The following is a 10,380-nucleotide window of genomic DNA, read 5'->3' as shown; positions in this document are numbered from 1 at the left end:
GAGAGAGAGAGAGAGAGAGAGAGAGCTTAAATGGCGGTACCCTAAAACAGGAATCATGCTTCTCCTGGACCATAGTAGGCTATCACATAAAAAGGCCAGTACCAGCTCTGCCTTACCTCTTTTTGAGTTGTTGGTCAGAGGTGTCCTAAAAACCTCTAGACATATCAGACTATTGCCTTTGCTCTTGGTTACCCTCTTGAACTTCACAGTAAGTCCCTATTGTTTAAGAAACCACATGAGTCACAGAACATGGAGAAGTCTATCTGGTACTGATCTGGAAGCTGCATCCCTACTGGCTAGCTTTCACAGTGCTGAAAGGTGTTATGCATGCTACTAGAGGAGAAAAGCAATCATCAGTCTTACCCGTCTGTGAACCTTCTGAGCTACAGTATAACTGTCTTGGCAAAATATGCCCAAGGACACCATAAGTGGCTGCTCCATAAGGCAGAACAATGACTGGAATATCTAGGCCAAGAACTCGTGACCAGGTAGGTCACAGGCCACAAGGGAGAACCTAGTACAATTATTTCATTGCTAAGTTGATACAGTTTTAAGATGATTCCTTAATGATTCATTATACCCATAGATTAGTACAGCTCTCAACCCTCATCTTAGAAGCTTCTTCTTGCAGCAGATGTTGATTAACATGGAGACCAATAACTGGCCAACATGTAGAGAATAAAGAACTGTAATCATCCATAAATAGGACATCTATATAACATCCCATCATCTCAATGGGACAGAAAGATTGTAAGAAGCAGAGGCGGTGGATGACTACAAAGAAACAGCATTTTCTTGGCAAAACAAAACATTTGCACTATGAAGCATTTCAGACAAAAATCTCAGCATGAAGTTCCACCCCTAGTGGAGGATTTACTGGCAATTGATAACTGCTACTACAGGGAGAGTCAGTTTTCTTTAAGGGTGTGTGTGTGTGATGGTGTGGATGAAAATGTACCCCAAAGGCTCCAAGCATTTGGACATTTTGTCCCCAGATGATGGTACTGTTTCGGGAGGTTTTAGAAAGTGTGGCTATCCTGGAGGAAGCATGTCACTGGGGTTGGGCTTAGAGAATTCTTAACCCTTGCTGGATCTCCAGTTGCTCTCTTGCTTCTTGTGCCTGCATGATGATGTGAGAGCTTAGTTTCTGCTGCTCCTGCTCCAGCTACCTCCAGCCACCATGACACACTATAAGCTCAAATACACTCTTCCTTCTATAAATTGCTTAGGTCAGTGTTTCTATCACAGCAACAGAAAAGTGACTAATACAGTGTGGCACCTTGTAGTTGATCATGCTGTGGTGAATGACCTGCCCCACACCCAGAAATAGCATACATTCACTGGATTTTTTAAGCCTAGGACACAAACTGGGAGTGGGTAGGAAGGTGAAGTCAGATCTGAAAGGAGATAGCGAGAGAAGTGTGGGGGTTAATATCCTCAAAGTGCATTGTAAGGAATTCTCAAATAATTAATTAAAAAAGTGAATGAAACATAGGCAAGTCCAAACAATGACTTTAAATATTAGCTCTGCTGATTTCTAAAGGAGCCATTGGTATCTACTTTACCTCTAATCTCTCTCAGAAAAAAATCTTGCATACAACATGTACATCTTGAAAATTACCTGAGACTTCACAACTATATTTTTTTTCTTAAAAAAAATTCAAATTTATTTATCTGATGTGTGTGTGTGTGTGTGTGTGTGTGTGTGTGTGTGTGTACTGGCATAGGTGCATACCCATGGGAGGTCAGAAGACAAACCTAGGGGAGTCAGTTCTCTCTTTTCACCATGCTCATCCTGGGGATCAAACTCAGGTGATCAGGCTTATTAGGGAGCGCCTTCTTTACCTGATGAACCATCTCACTGGCAGTCCTACAACTGCAATTTCTAAAGGAAACTGTAACAAAAACATAAGTTAAAGCAGTCCATTATCTAAATGCTGCTTTAAGCAACACTGGAAACCCTATACTTGAACTCAATTTTATGTATGCCTTCTATGTTGTAAGAACTAGTAACCATTTAATACTGTTGGGAAATTTACAAATACATACACACACAAACACACACACACACACACACTTCTCCAAATCATATCCTAAGATAGTCTTAAAAATAATATTCTCTGGGCTGGCTGGAGAAATGGCTCAGAGGTTAAGAGCACTGACTGCTCTTGCAGAGGACCTGGGTTTGATTCCCAGCACCCACATGGCAGCTACGAACCATCCCTGACTCCAGTTCCACGGGACTCCAATGCCCTCTTCTGACCTCTGCAGCATTGCATGACATGGGTACACTCACATACATGCAGGCCATACATTCATACACATAAAATAAAAACAAAAAAAATAATATTCTCCAAAGAAGATGTTTTGATGAGATTTGACTTAGAGTGACAAAAAAAAAATCTGCAAATTTCCTATCAGGTTGGGAGTTAACAATGTTATTAGAGATTTTGATGATTTTGGGGGGTCCATTTTAATAATGATATAAACCAAATGTTAAAATAATCCTCCAAGGAAACTTACTTCATTTGAGAGAAAAATAGTTTCACTTGTAACCATAGTGAATTGATATTACTTCAGTTGTTTTTATAAGTTGTTGCCATGACTTTTTTTTACTTTTAGGCTATATTTTACTCAAATACAACAGATGGCAACAATTACACTTCTGTAACCTTAAAAAAAAAAAAAAAACCTAAAACACAGCATAATAAAATAAACAAATTTGTACCCCAGGGAGTTTTGTGTTGTTCCACATTTCATTAAAACTAAAAGTGAACAAAATAACTAAAAACAAATATAAAATGAGGTCTATCTCTCAAAATTTATTCAAATATTAAAATATCCAAATTCTCAGATACTGAGTTGGAGGATACAGTAGGGATGAGGGCCAAAGAGATGAGGGAGGGGAGTTGGGGGGCGGGAACAACCAAAACTAACCACATATAAAAATGCCATCAGGAAAACTTTCTTTGCCTGCTGATTAAAGAGTAGAAAAGAATATTCTACTCCACTGTGACTTCAACAGGACTGAAGTAAAATGCAGCAAAACAAGAAAGACACAGCATAGATTGCACAAATTGGAAGCAAATGTGTGAAACCCAAGAGAAAACTTCTCACCAAGACACCTCACACATACTTAAATTCTGACTTATCAGTTTAGGTGGAGTTAAAAGTCTGCAATGCTAAAACTCTATGTTAAAATGATTATTCAAAATATTTCTAGTCTTTTTCTTAGTATTATATTATTCTTCATATCTCAAATTTATCTTTTTATAACTTTTGCCCCAAAAGATATTGGTTACGGGCCATATTTTACATGAGTTAATTGTTAAATTCTTTTTAATAAAAATGAAATCTTTCATGGAAAACATATCCTAAAGTATTTACTAGATGTCAGAAGAATAGGCCTCCATTTTTGGATGTCTAAAAATGGCACTGTGTGTCCTAAGATAAATAGTAATTTAATTTTCAGTCTCATTTTTCTTATTCTGATGAAAGAACACAGTAAAACTAGGGCCACAATTTGTAAAGCATGCCCCAATGGCAACATGTTGTGATTGGATGAGAACTATAATGCATCAAAATAACTTCAGTGTTAAAACAATGATTACAAAATCCACTGACTTAGGACTCTTCCAAATTGTAAGTTGCTTTCTTTTTTGTTTTGTTTTGTTTTTTTCTGAGACAGGGTCTCCCTTTAGCCCGAACCTGGCTTGTGGCCTGGAACTTGCTATGTATGTAGATCAGACTGTCTTTACTCTCATAGAGATTCACCTGCTTCTGCTTCCTGAATGCTAGGATTAAACGCATGTGCCATCATGCCTGGTTCTAAGTTGATTTCCTTATGACTTCATTAGGATTCCATTCTTTGACAACTTGAGAATTTGATGGACTAAAGTATTCTTGATTGAGCAATAAACAAACTATTTGCCCATGAACTTTTTAAGAAATAAATCCTGAAACAATTTAGCATAGTGACTAGTTAAAGATACCAGCAAAATTAAACCAAGGGTTATTCTAATTTTTGTCCTTAATGCTGTGATAAAAAACTGAACAAAAACAGCTCTGGGAAGATAGGGTTTATTTCATCTTACTCTTCCAAGTGACAGTCCATCACTGAGAAAAGTCAAGGTGGGAATTTGTCTCCCAAACTGCCTGTTCTTCCAAGGAGTGGGGCCTGCTGCAGAGAATTGACAGGGCACGGTTTCTGTGCCATCTTGTGATGGAAGCCAGGAACCTCCAGGACCGGCGGTGGTGGGCATGGGGAACACGCCCGGAGGTGGACATGGAGTAAAGATGGCCCCTGCGTCTCACCCGCAAAAAGACCTGGGGCGGGACTGCGGGCCCAAAATGCATGGGCCAAAGTTAAAGGACACTGTGGGTGGGCACGGAAGCAATCTGGAACTGTGGTGGCCGACCGCACAGAGCTGGGTGCCAGGTGTTAGTCTAAGTGTCTCCATCCCCCCCCCCGAGGTTTAAACTATAATAAATTCACATAAAAATATATTATATGGTTTGTCTGATAGCCCGAGACCCTGTGAGAACTCTGGCAATAGAAATCAAGGCAGGAACTTGGAGGCACAAACTGATGCAGAGACTATGGAGCAGAGCCGCTTACTGGCTTGTTCCCCCAGCTTGGTCCAACCCACCTGCCTATGGGTGGTACTCCCAGTAGTAGTAGACTGCGTTCAACTACATCAATCAGCAGTTAAGAAAATGCCTCACAGACACAGCCCCAGATCATTCTGATGGAGAAAATTTCTCCGCTGAGGATCCCATTTCACAGTTGACTCTAGTTTTGCCTGCATGAATATAAGTGCACATGTGATGTGCAGTATCAAGGGAGGTCAGCAGAGGGTGTCAGTTCCCCTGGTACTGGAGTTACGGACACTTGTTAGCTGCCATACAGGTGCTGGAAACCAAACCTGGGTCTTCTTGAAGAGCGTCCAGTACTCTTCACCACTGAGCCATCTCTCCAGCCCCTTGTGATTATTTTTTTTTTAACTTGGAAAACCAGAAAAGTAGAAAGAGACTATATTCAGCCTCTTGAACTCCAGCTGAGACTACAGGAATGTAACAGGCTTTCAGTTTTCTTAAAAAATGTTTGTGTTGGATTAAATCAGTCATTAAATCGATTTCTTCTTTGAAGTTTTTAAGATGTGTCAAGGAAAGAACAACTCTCACTTCCAAAGAATAAAAGAGTTGGTTCATTCTGGATCCAAACTTAAGTGATTTGGGAACACAGATTTAGGTTCCCCAAGTACCATATTCCAATGAGGTAGCAATTTCTTGAAGTTTTTATAGTAAGAGAACAAAGAAAGTCATAAGTTAACACACTTTTCAAATGTATTGGTGGGAATGCTCAGAAGGCAGGTCATAGCAAAGCAGGGGTAGGGGATTTTTACTATAGGTCTTAGATGTTATCTGATGATATTCTTAGCCATCTGGTTAGTGGGAGCCGGTGGTCTGTTAATACTTTCCAAAAGGTTATCTGTTAGTCACAGGATGTCAAGTCAGAAACAGAGGTAGACGAGGAATGGTTATTTAGGGGCTAAAGATAGCTCAAGATAATTGCCAATTAGCCTCTGTGCCTGCAGTGTTCTAAACTCCTCACAGTAACAGAGCTCTAGCCTTGCAAAAGGTTCAGTTTGAAGATGCATGATTTGGGGGGGAACTTTCATTCACAAATGTTTCTGGGAATAGAATTTGTACTTGAATACAAAAATAGACCAGGAATATGCAGGGAGAATGGTGCAAAGATACTAAGGAAAGGAATTTCAGAAAAGCACTTTTAAAAAGTCAAACAAAGCCTAGGGGTGAGGGAAGCAGTATTGAAGAGGAGGTAGAAAAGGGCTTTAGGAATGTATGTTGAATGTGTGTGTGTTGAATGTGTCAAAAAAGGCAAGAAAGAGAATTCAGAAACTGGTTGTCATTTTTCAGATTTGAGAGTGGAGACTCAATATCCTTGCAGAGGATATTGAGTATGAGAATGACACATTATCCTTTTCAGAATCATAATGGTGACAAGAAGAGGAAAGATGACACTTGTTAGTCAAATGACACTATCTTTTTCGACTGAACATTTGAACAGCTTTTGGGGTCTTCACATCATTAGCCACTTTTTCTCTCTACTTGTGGATTGCTCAGAATACAGAAAACTTGACCCCACCCAAATGAAGCTCTATTATAAGAGTTGTATAAATTACAACCAGAGCTCTAGGTATATGAAAACAAGAAATATACCAAGAAAAATAGTTGACAAACAACAGCAATAAATGAAGTGCATAAACAGTGGTAGTAAACTCTTAAGAAGCATGTTACTTACTCATCTTTATAGCTCCAGATACTATAACAGCACTGGGCTCTTCTTGAATGCTCATCTGTTCTTGGAGTCCTTCATGATCACAGATACTTTGTGTTACCAACTGCATCAAAAGAAAATCAAGGAGCCAGGCAAAATGGCTTAGTGTATAGGGGGTCTTTCTGCCAGGCCTGATAAGACGTGTTTCATCCTCAACACCCACACTGTAGAAAGCAAAAACTGATTGCCACAGGTTGCTGTGCTCTAGCCTCCAATTGCACTGAGGCATAGTCACATTCCTGTAACCTTTGCATTTCTATTACCTTTGCAACCCTATGTTATCTTACTTAACCACCATGTATATGTTATGTATCTTTTGATTGCATTCCTCACTTGAGTATAAAAACTCTCCAAACTTGAAAAAGGGGTCTGATTCCTTTTATTCGTGGGTTCAGTCCCACTAGTGTAAAATTATTAAACTTCCTCTAAAAATAGATGTATATATATATATATATATATATATATCATATATATGTTGTAAAAAAGAACATATATCACTAACAGATTGAATGTCACTGACGAAGTGGCAGGGACAAGTTCCAGGACACAAGTTAAAGGATGGTTCTCTGCATTGGGAGGATGGGGGATGACTGCAATGGCGTTATAGAGATATGTTGATACAGATGTACATGAATGTCCAGGTGCCTGCGAGAGAGAAAAAAATGGAGTCAGAATAAGTGATTTGAGCGACTTTGCTGCTTATGAAGTAAGATGTGTGGTTCCTCCCTGAATGAAGCAAAAACACTGACATATACTGACTTGAGTTGAACTGTGATGGTCTTGAATAGGGCTGTTTAACATAAGTATGTGAAACTACTTCCTACATTATAAAGACACAAACTTGGTTCTTACTATTATAAAGAATATGTACAGGTTTCCAAATGGTAGAATTGTCAACGCAAAAGCATAACTCAAAGGGGATAAGAGATAGTTTATTCTGGAGCCAAATATGAGTAACCATGGCCCTGGATCACAGATTCATGTTACCCCAAATTTCCATGTTGCAGCATGGTAACAGTTGCCTTACATTTTTTGAGTAACAAAACAAAGAAAAATCATAAATCAAGACACTTTTCAAATACATTGGTGGATACGTTCAGTAGGCGGGTCATTGCAAAGCAGGAGGGGTCTTACTATAGGTCTCAGATGCTATCTAATGGCATTCTTAGTTTTTTGATTGGTGAGACCTGGTGGTCTGCTAAGTTAACATATTCTAAAAGATTTTTATCTGTTAGTCACAGGATGTTAGATCAGAAACAGAAGTGGGCAAGGAGTGGCTGTTTAGGGGGCTAAAAATGGCCTGAGATAAATGGTAAGTAGGCTCTGGACCTGCAACATTCCAAAGTCTCCACAATCTCCAGAATGATAATCAGTTGGTGACCCTTGCAGGAAGTTCAGTCCAAGGTGCAAGAGTTCTTTTGGGGAACTTTTCTTTCACAGAATTTAAAATTTAGTGGAAATGGAAACAAAATTGATTAATTAAAATATACAACAAACTCAAACTAGTATATATATGAAACACACTACAAGTAATATATTTGTTTTAAAATGTAAGCATGGGCTGGAAAGATGGTTTAGTAATGGAGAGTACTGGCTGCTCTTGCAGAGGACCCAGGTTCAACTCCCAGCACCCACATGGTGGTTAACAACTGTGCATAACTCCAATTCCAGTATCTCCGATGCTCTCTTCTGACCTTCTTGGACATTACATGACAGGGGTGCACTTACATACATGCAGGCAATACACTTATACACATAAAATAAAAATAAATAAATGTTTAAAAATATAAGCATATAAATTATAATTTTATTTTAGAAAGAAAAGTAATATTGGAAGAAGTTATTTTATTACTACAGGTGTTAGGTTCAGAATTTGGACCCCAACAGCTCTAACAACCTAGGCTTGGCTACATAACTCCACTAAACAAACAAGTTAGCAAAGGAAGAAGAAGAGAAAAAGATTGATACAATATGGTCACATTTGGAAGAAGGAAAAAGAGCTTTAGTGATCCTCAAGTCTATCTTTGGGCAGATGCGAGTTTTAGGTTTAAAAAGAGGGCAAGAGGTATTCATAGCTCAGCAGAACCAGTCAAGTTCTGACCCCATTCCTCAATTCTCAATTCTCAATTCTCTTCCTACAGAGTAGTCTGACAATTATGAACATTGTTTGAAATTTCTTTCAGGGAGATAAGTTACACTTCTGCTTGGTACCAGGCTCCCAGCATTTCTTTGTCCCAGCATGAGATTCTTGGGGAAATTTACAGTTCTCTCAGATGCATTGTCTGTGGTTGTAGGGCCAGAAGAGGGGTTGGGGGTGAAGAAGAGGGGCACACAAAAGGACAAGTATCTTCTTAAAATATCTTCATTCCGTGCCAGATGTTTACATTTTCCCATTTCTTTGTTTTTATACCTCAATCTTGAGGTGAACTATTCCTCTTTCTGAAATAAATGCCATAAACAGATGCAAGTAATAACCACAACGAGAACAGGTTTAATTAGTGTCAGGTAACTGCATAAGCACTTTTTCTCCATATCTTCTTGTCCTTAGTTACTTTTGGAAATGCTAGCACAGGTGAAAATGTTTTGTTATTGACTCTGAGATAGGGTCTCACTGTAAAGTTCAGACTGGCCTCAAACTCACAATTCTACAATTTCAGCCACTCATGTCCTGGGATTATAGAGAAGTCTTACCTTGCTCAATGTGTCTTCTTTTAGATTCTGACGACATTCTTCCTTCTCTTGTCTGTCAAAAATATTCTCTGAAGACTTCATGAATTAACCATGTGGTATTGCTGGTATGTGATCTGTTCTGGTTGGTCTGATCTGGCCCCATGTAGTAAGTGATAGATGTTAGGACTTTGTGACAATCAAAAAATGCTTTATGGCCAATTTTAAGGAACTAAGGTATAGAGAAGTGACTCTTAGGTCAGGTATAACTGAAGTCTACTCTTTCTGTCCTGTGGATAATGTCACAGTATCTCGAGGATATACTCAGGTTTTTTTGTTTAAGTACAATGTTAACTAATGACAAAAAACTTACAAAAATACAGGCAATGGGAACAAATGATTAAAGAAAACTAGTTTGAAAATGAAATTCTTATTTAGTTCTTGGGTTACCAATGTCCAGTAATGAAAGGAATAAAGAAATAAAGAAGTGGCTTATTATAGAGCCAATATGAGTGACCATGATCCAGGAACACTGACTTAGGTCTCCTTAAATACCATATTCCAATGAAGTAGCAATTTCATAAAATTTTATAGTAACAGAACAAAGAAGTTCATAAACTAACACACTTTTTAAATATATTGGTGAGTATATCAGATAGGTGTGTTATACCAAAGCAGGAAAAATTCTGTGATAGTCCTTAGATGCTATCTGACAGCATTCTTAACTCTTTGATTGGTAGTAACTAGGAGTCTGTTCACATTTTCCAAAGGATTTACCTAATGGTCAAAAAGATATTAGATCATGTATGACAGAGGGCAATAAATGGGCACTAAGAAAGCTAAAGATGCCCCGAGATTATTTCGCTGTAGCATTCCAACCACTCCATGTCACTGAAGTTCTAATTAGTTCATCAGTATTTGTAGTCACAACTTATCTCCAGAAATCCTTGTTCAGAAATTATTAGGAAGCACTGTGTGGAGTCAACAGTGCTAGGATATGTCTTTCTTTTTTTTTTTTTTCCTTAAAGAGAATGGTCATGATACAAAAAGAAAATTGCAAAATAAGCCTGCCAAAAGTTTGCACCATTAACAATTTTGGTTTGGAGGACACCAGCTTTCTAAAATAGTCTCTTAACCATGGGATCTAGAAACTGATGCATAACATACATATAAAAGAGCCAGCAACAAATAGCATCACTGCATACGGCTACAGAGAAGTCCTTTGTACATTAGTTCAGCTTCAAATTAGGAAACCAAATTGAGAATTTTCAGCACTATAGCAGCGACAAATATCACAACTCTTCATCTCTCACAAATTTCATAAGGACACAAACAGACTCATTTTTCTGATA

General features: G+C 38.4%; 1 pseudogene; it reads right to left on the bottom strand.

Annotated features, from left to right (window-relative positions):
* Positions 1 to 9,133, bottom strand: part of LOC103744378 — a 20,232-nt pseudogene extending 11,099 nt beyond the window's left edge.
* Positions 9,134 to 10,380: the final 1,247 nt, after the last annotated feature.

The sequence above is a fragment of the Nannospalax galili genome, unplaced genomic scaffold (genome assembly GCF_000622305.1).
Source record: "Nannospalax galili isolate Female #2095 unplaced genomic scaffold, S.galili_v1.0 scaffold522, whole genome shotgun sequence".
Taxonomy (NCBI): domain Eukaryota; kingdom Metazoa; phylum Chordata; class Mammalia; order Rodentia; family Spalacidae; genus Nannospalax; species Nannospalax galili.
This window is presented reverse-complemented; position numbering and strand designations above follow the sequence as displayed.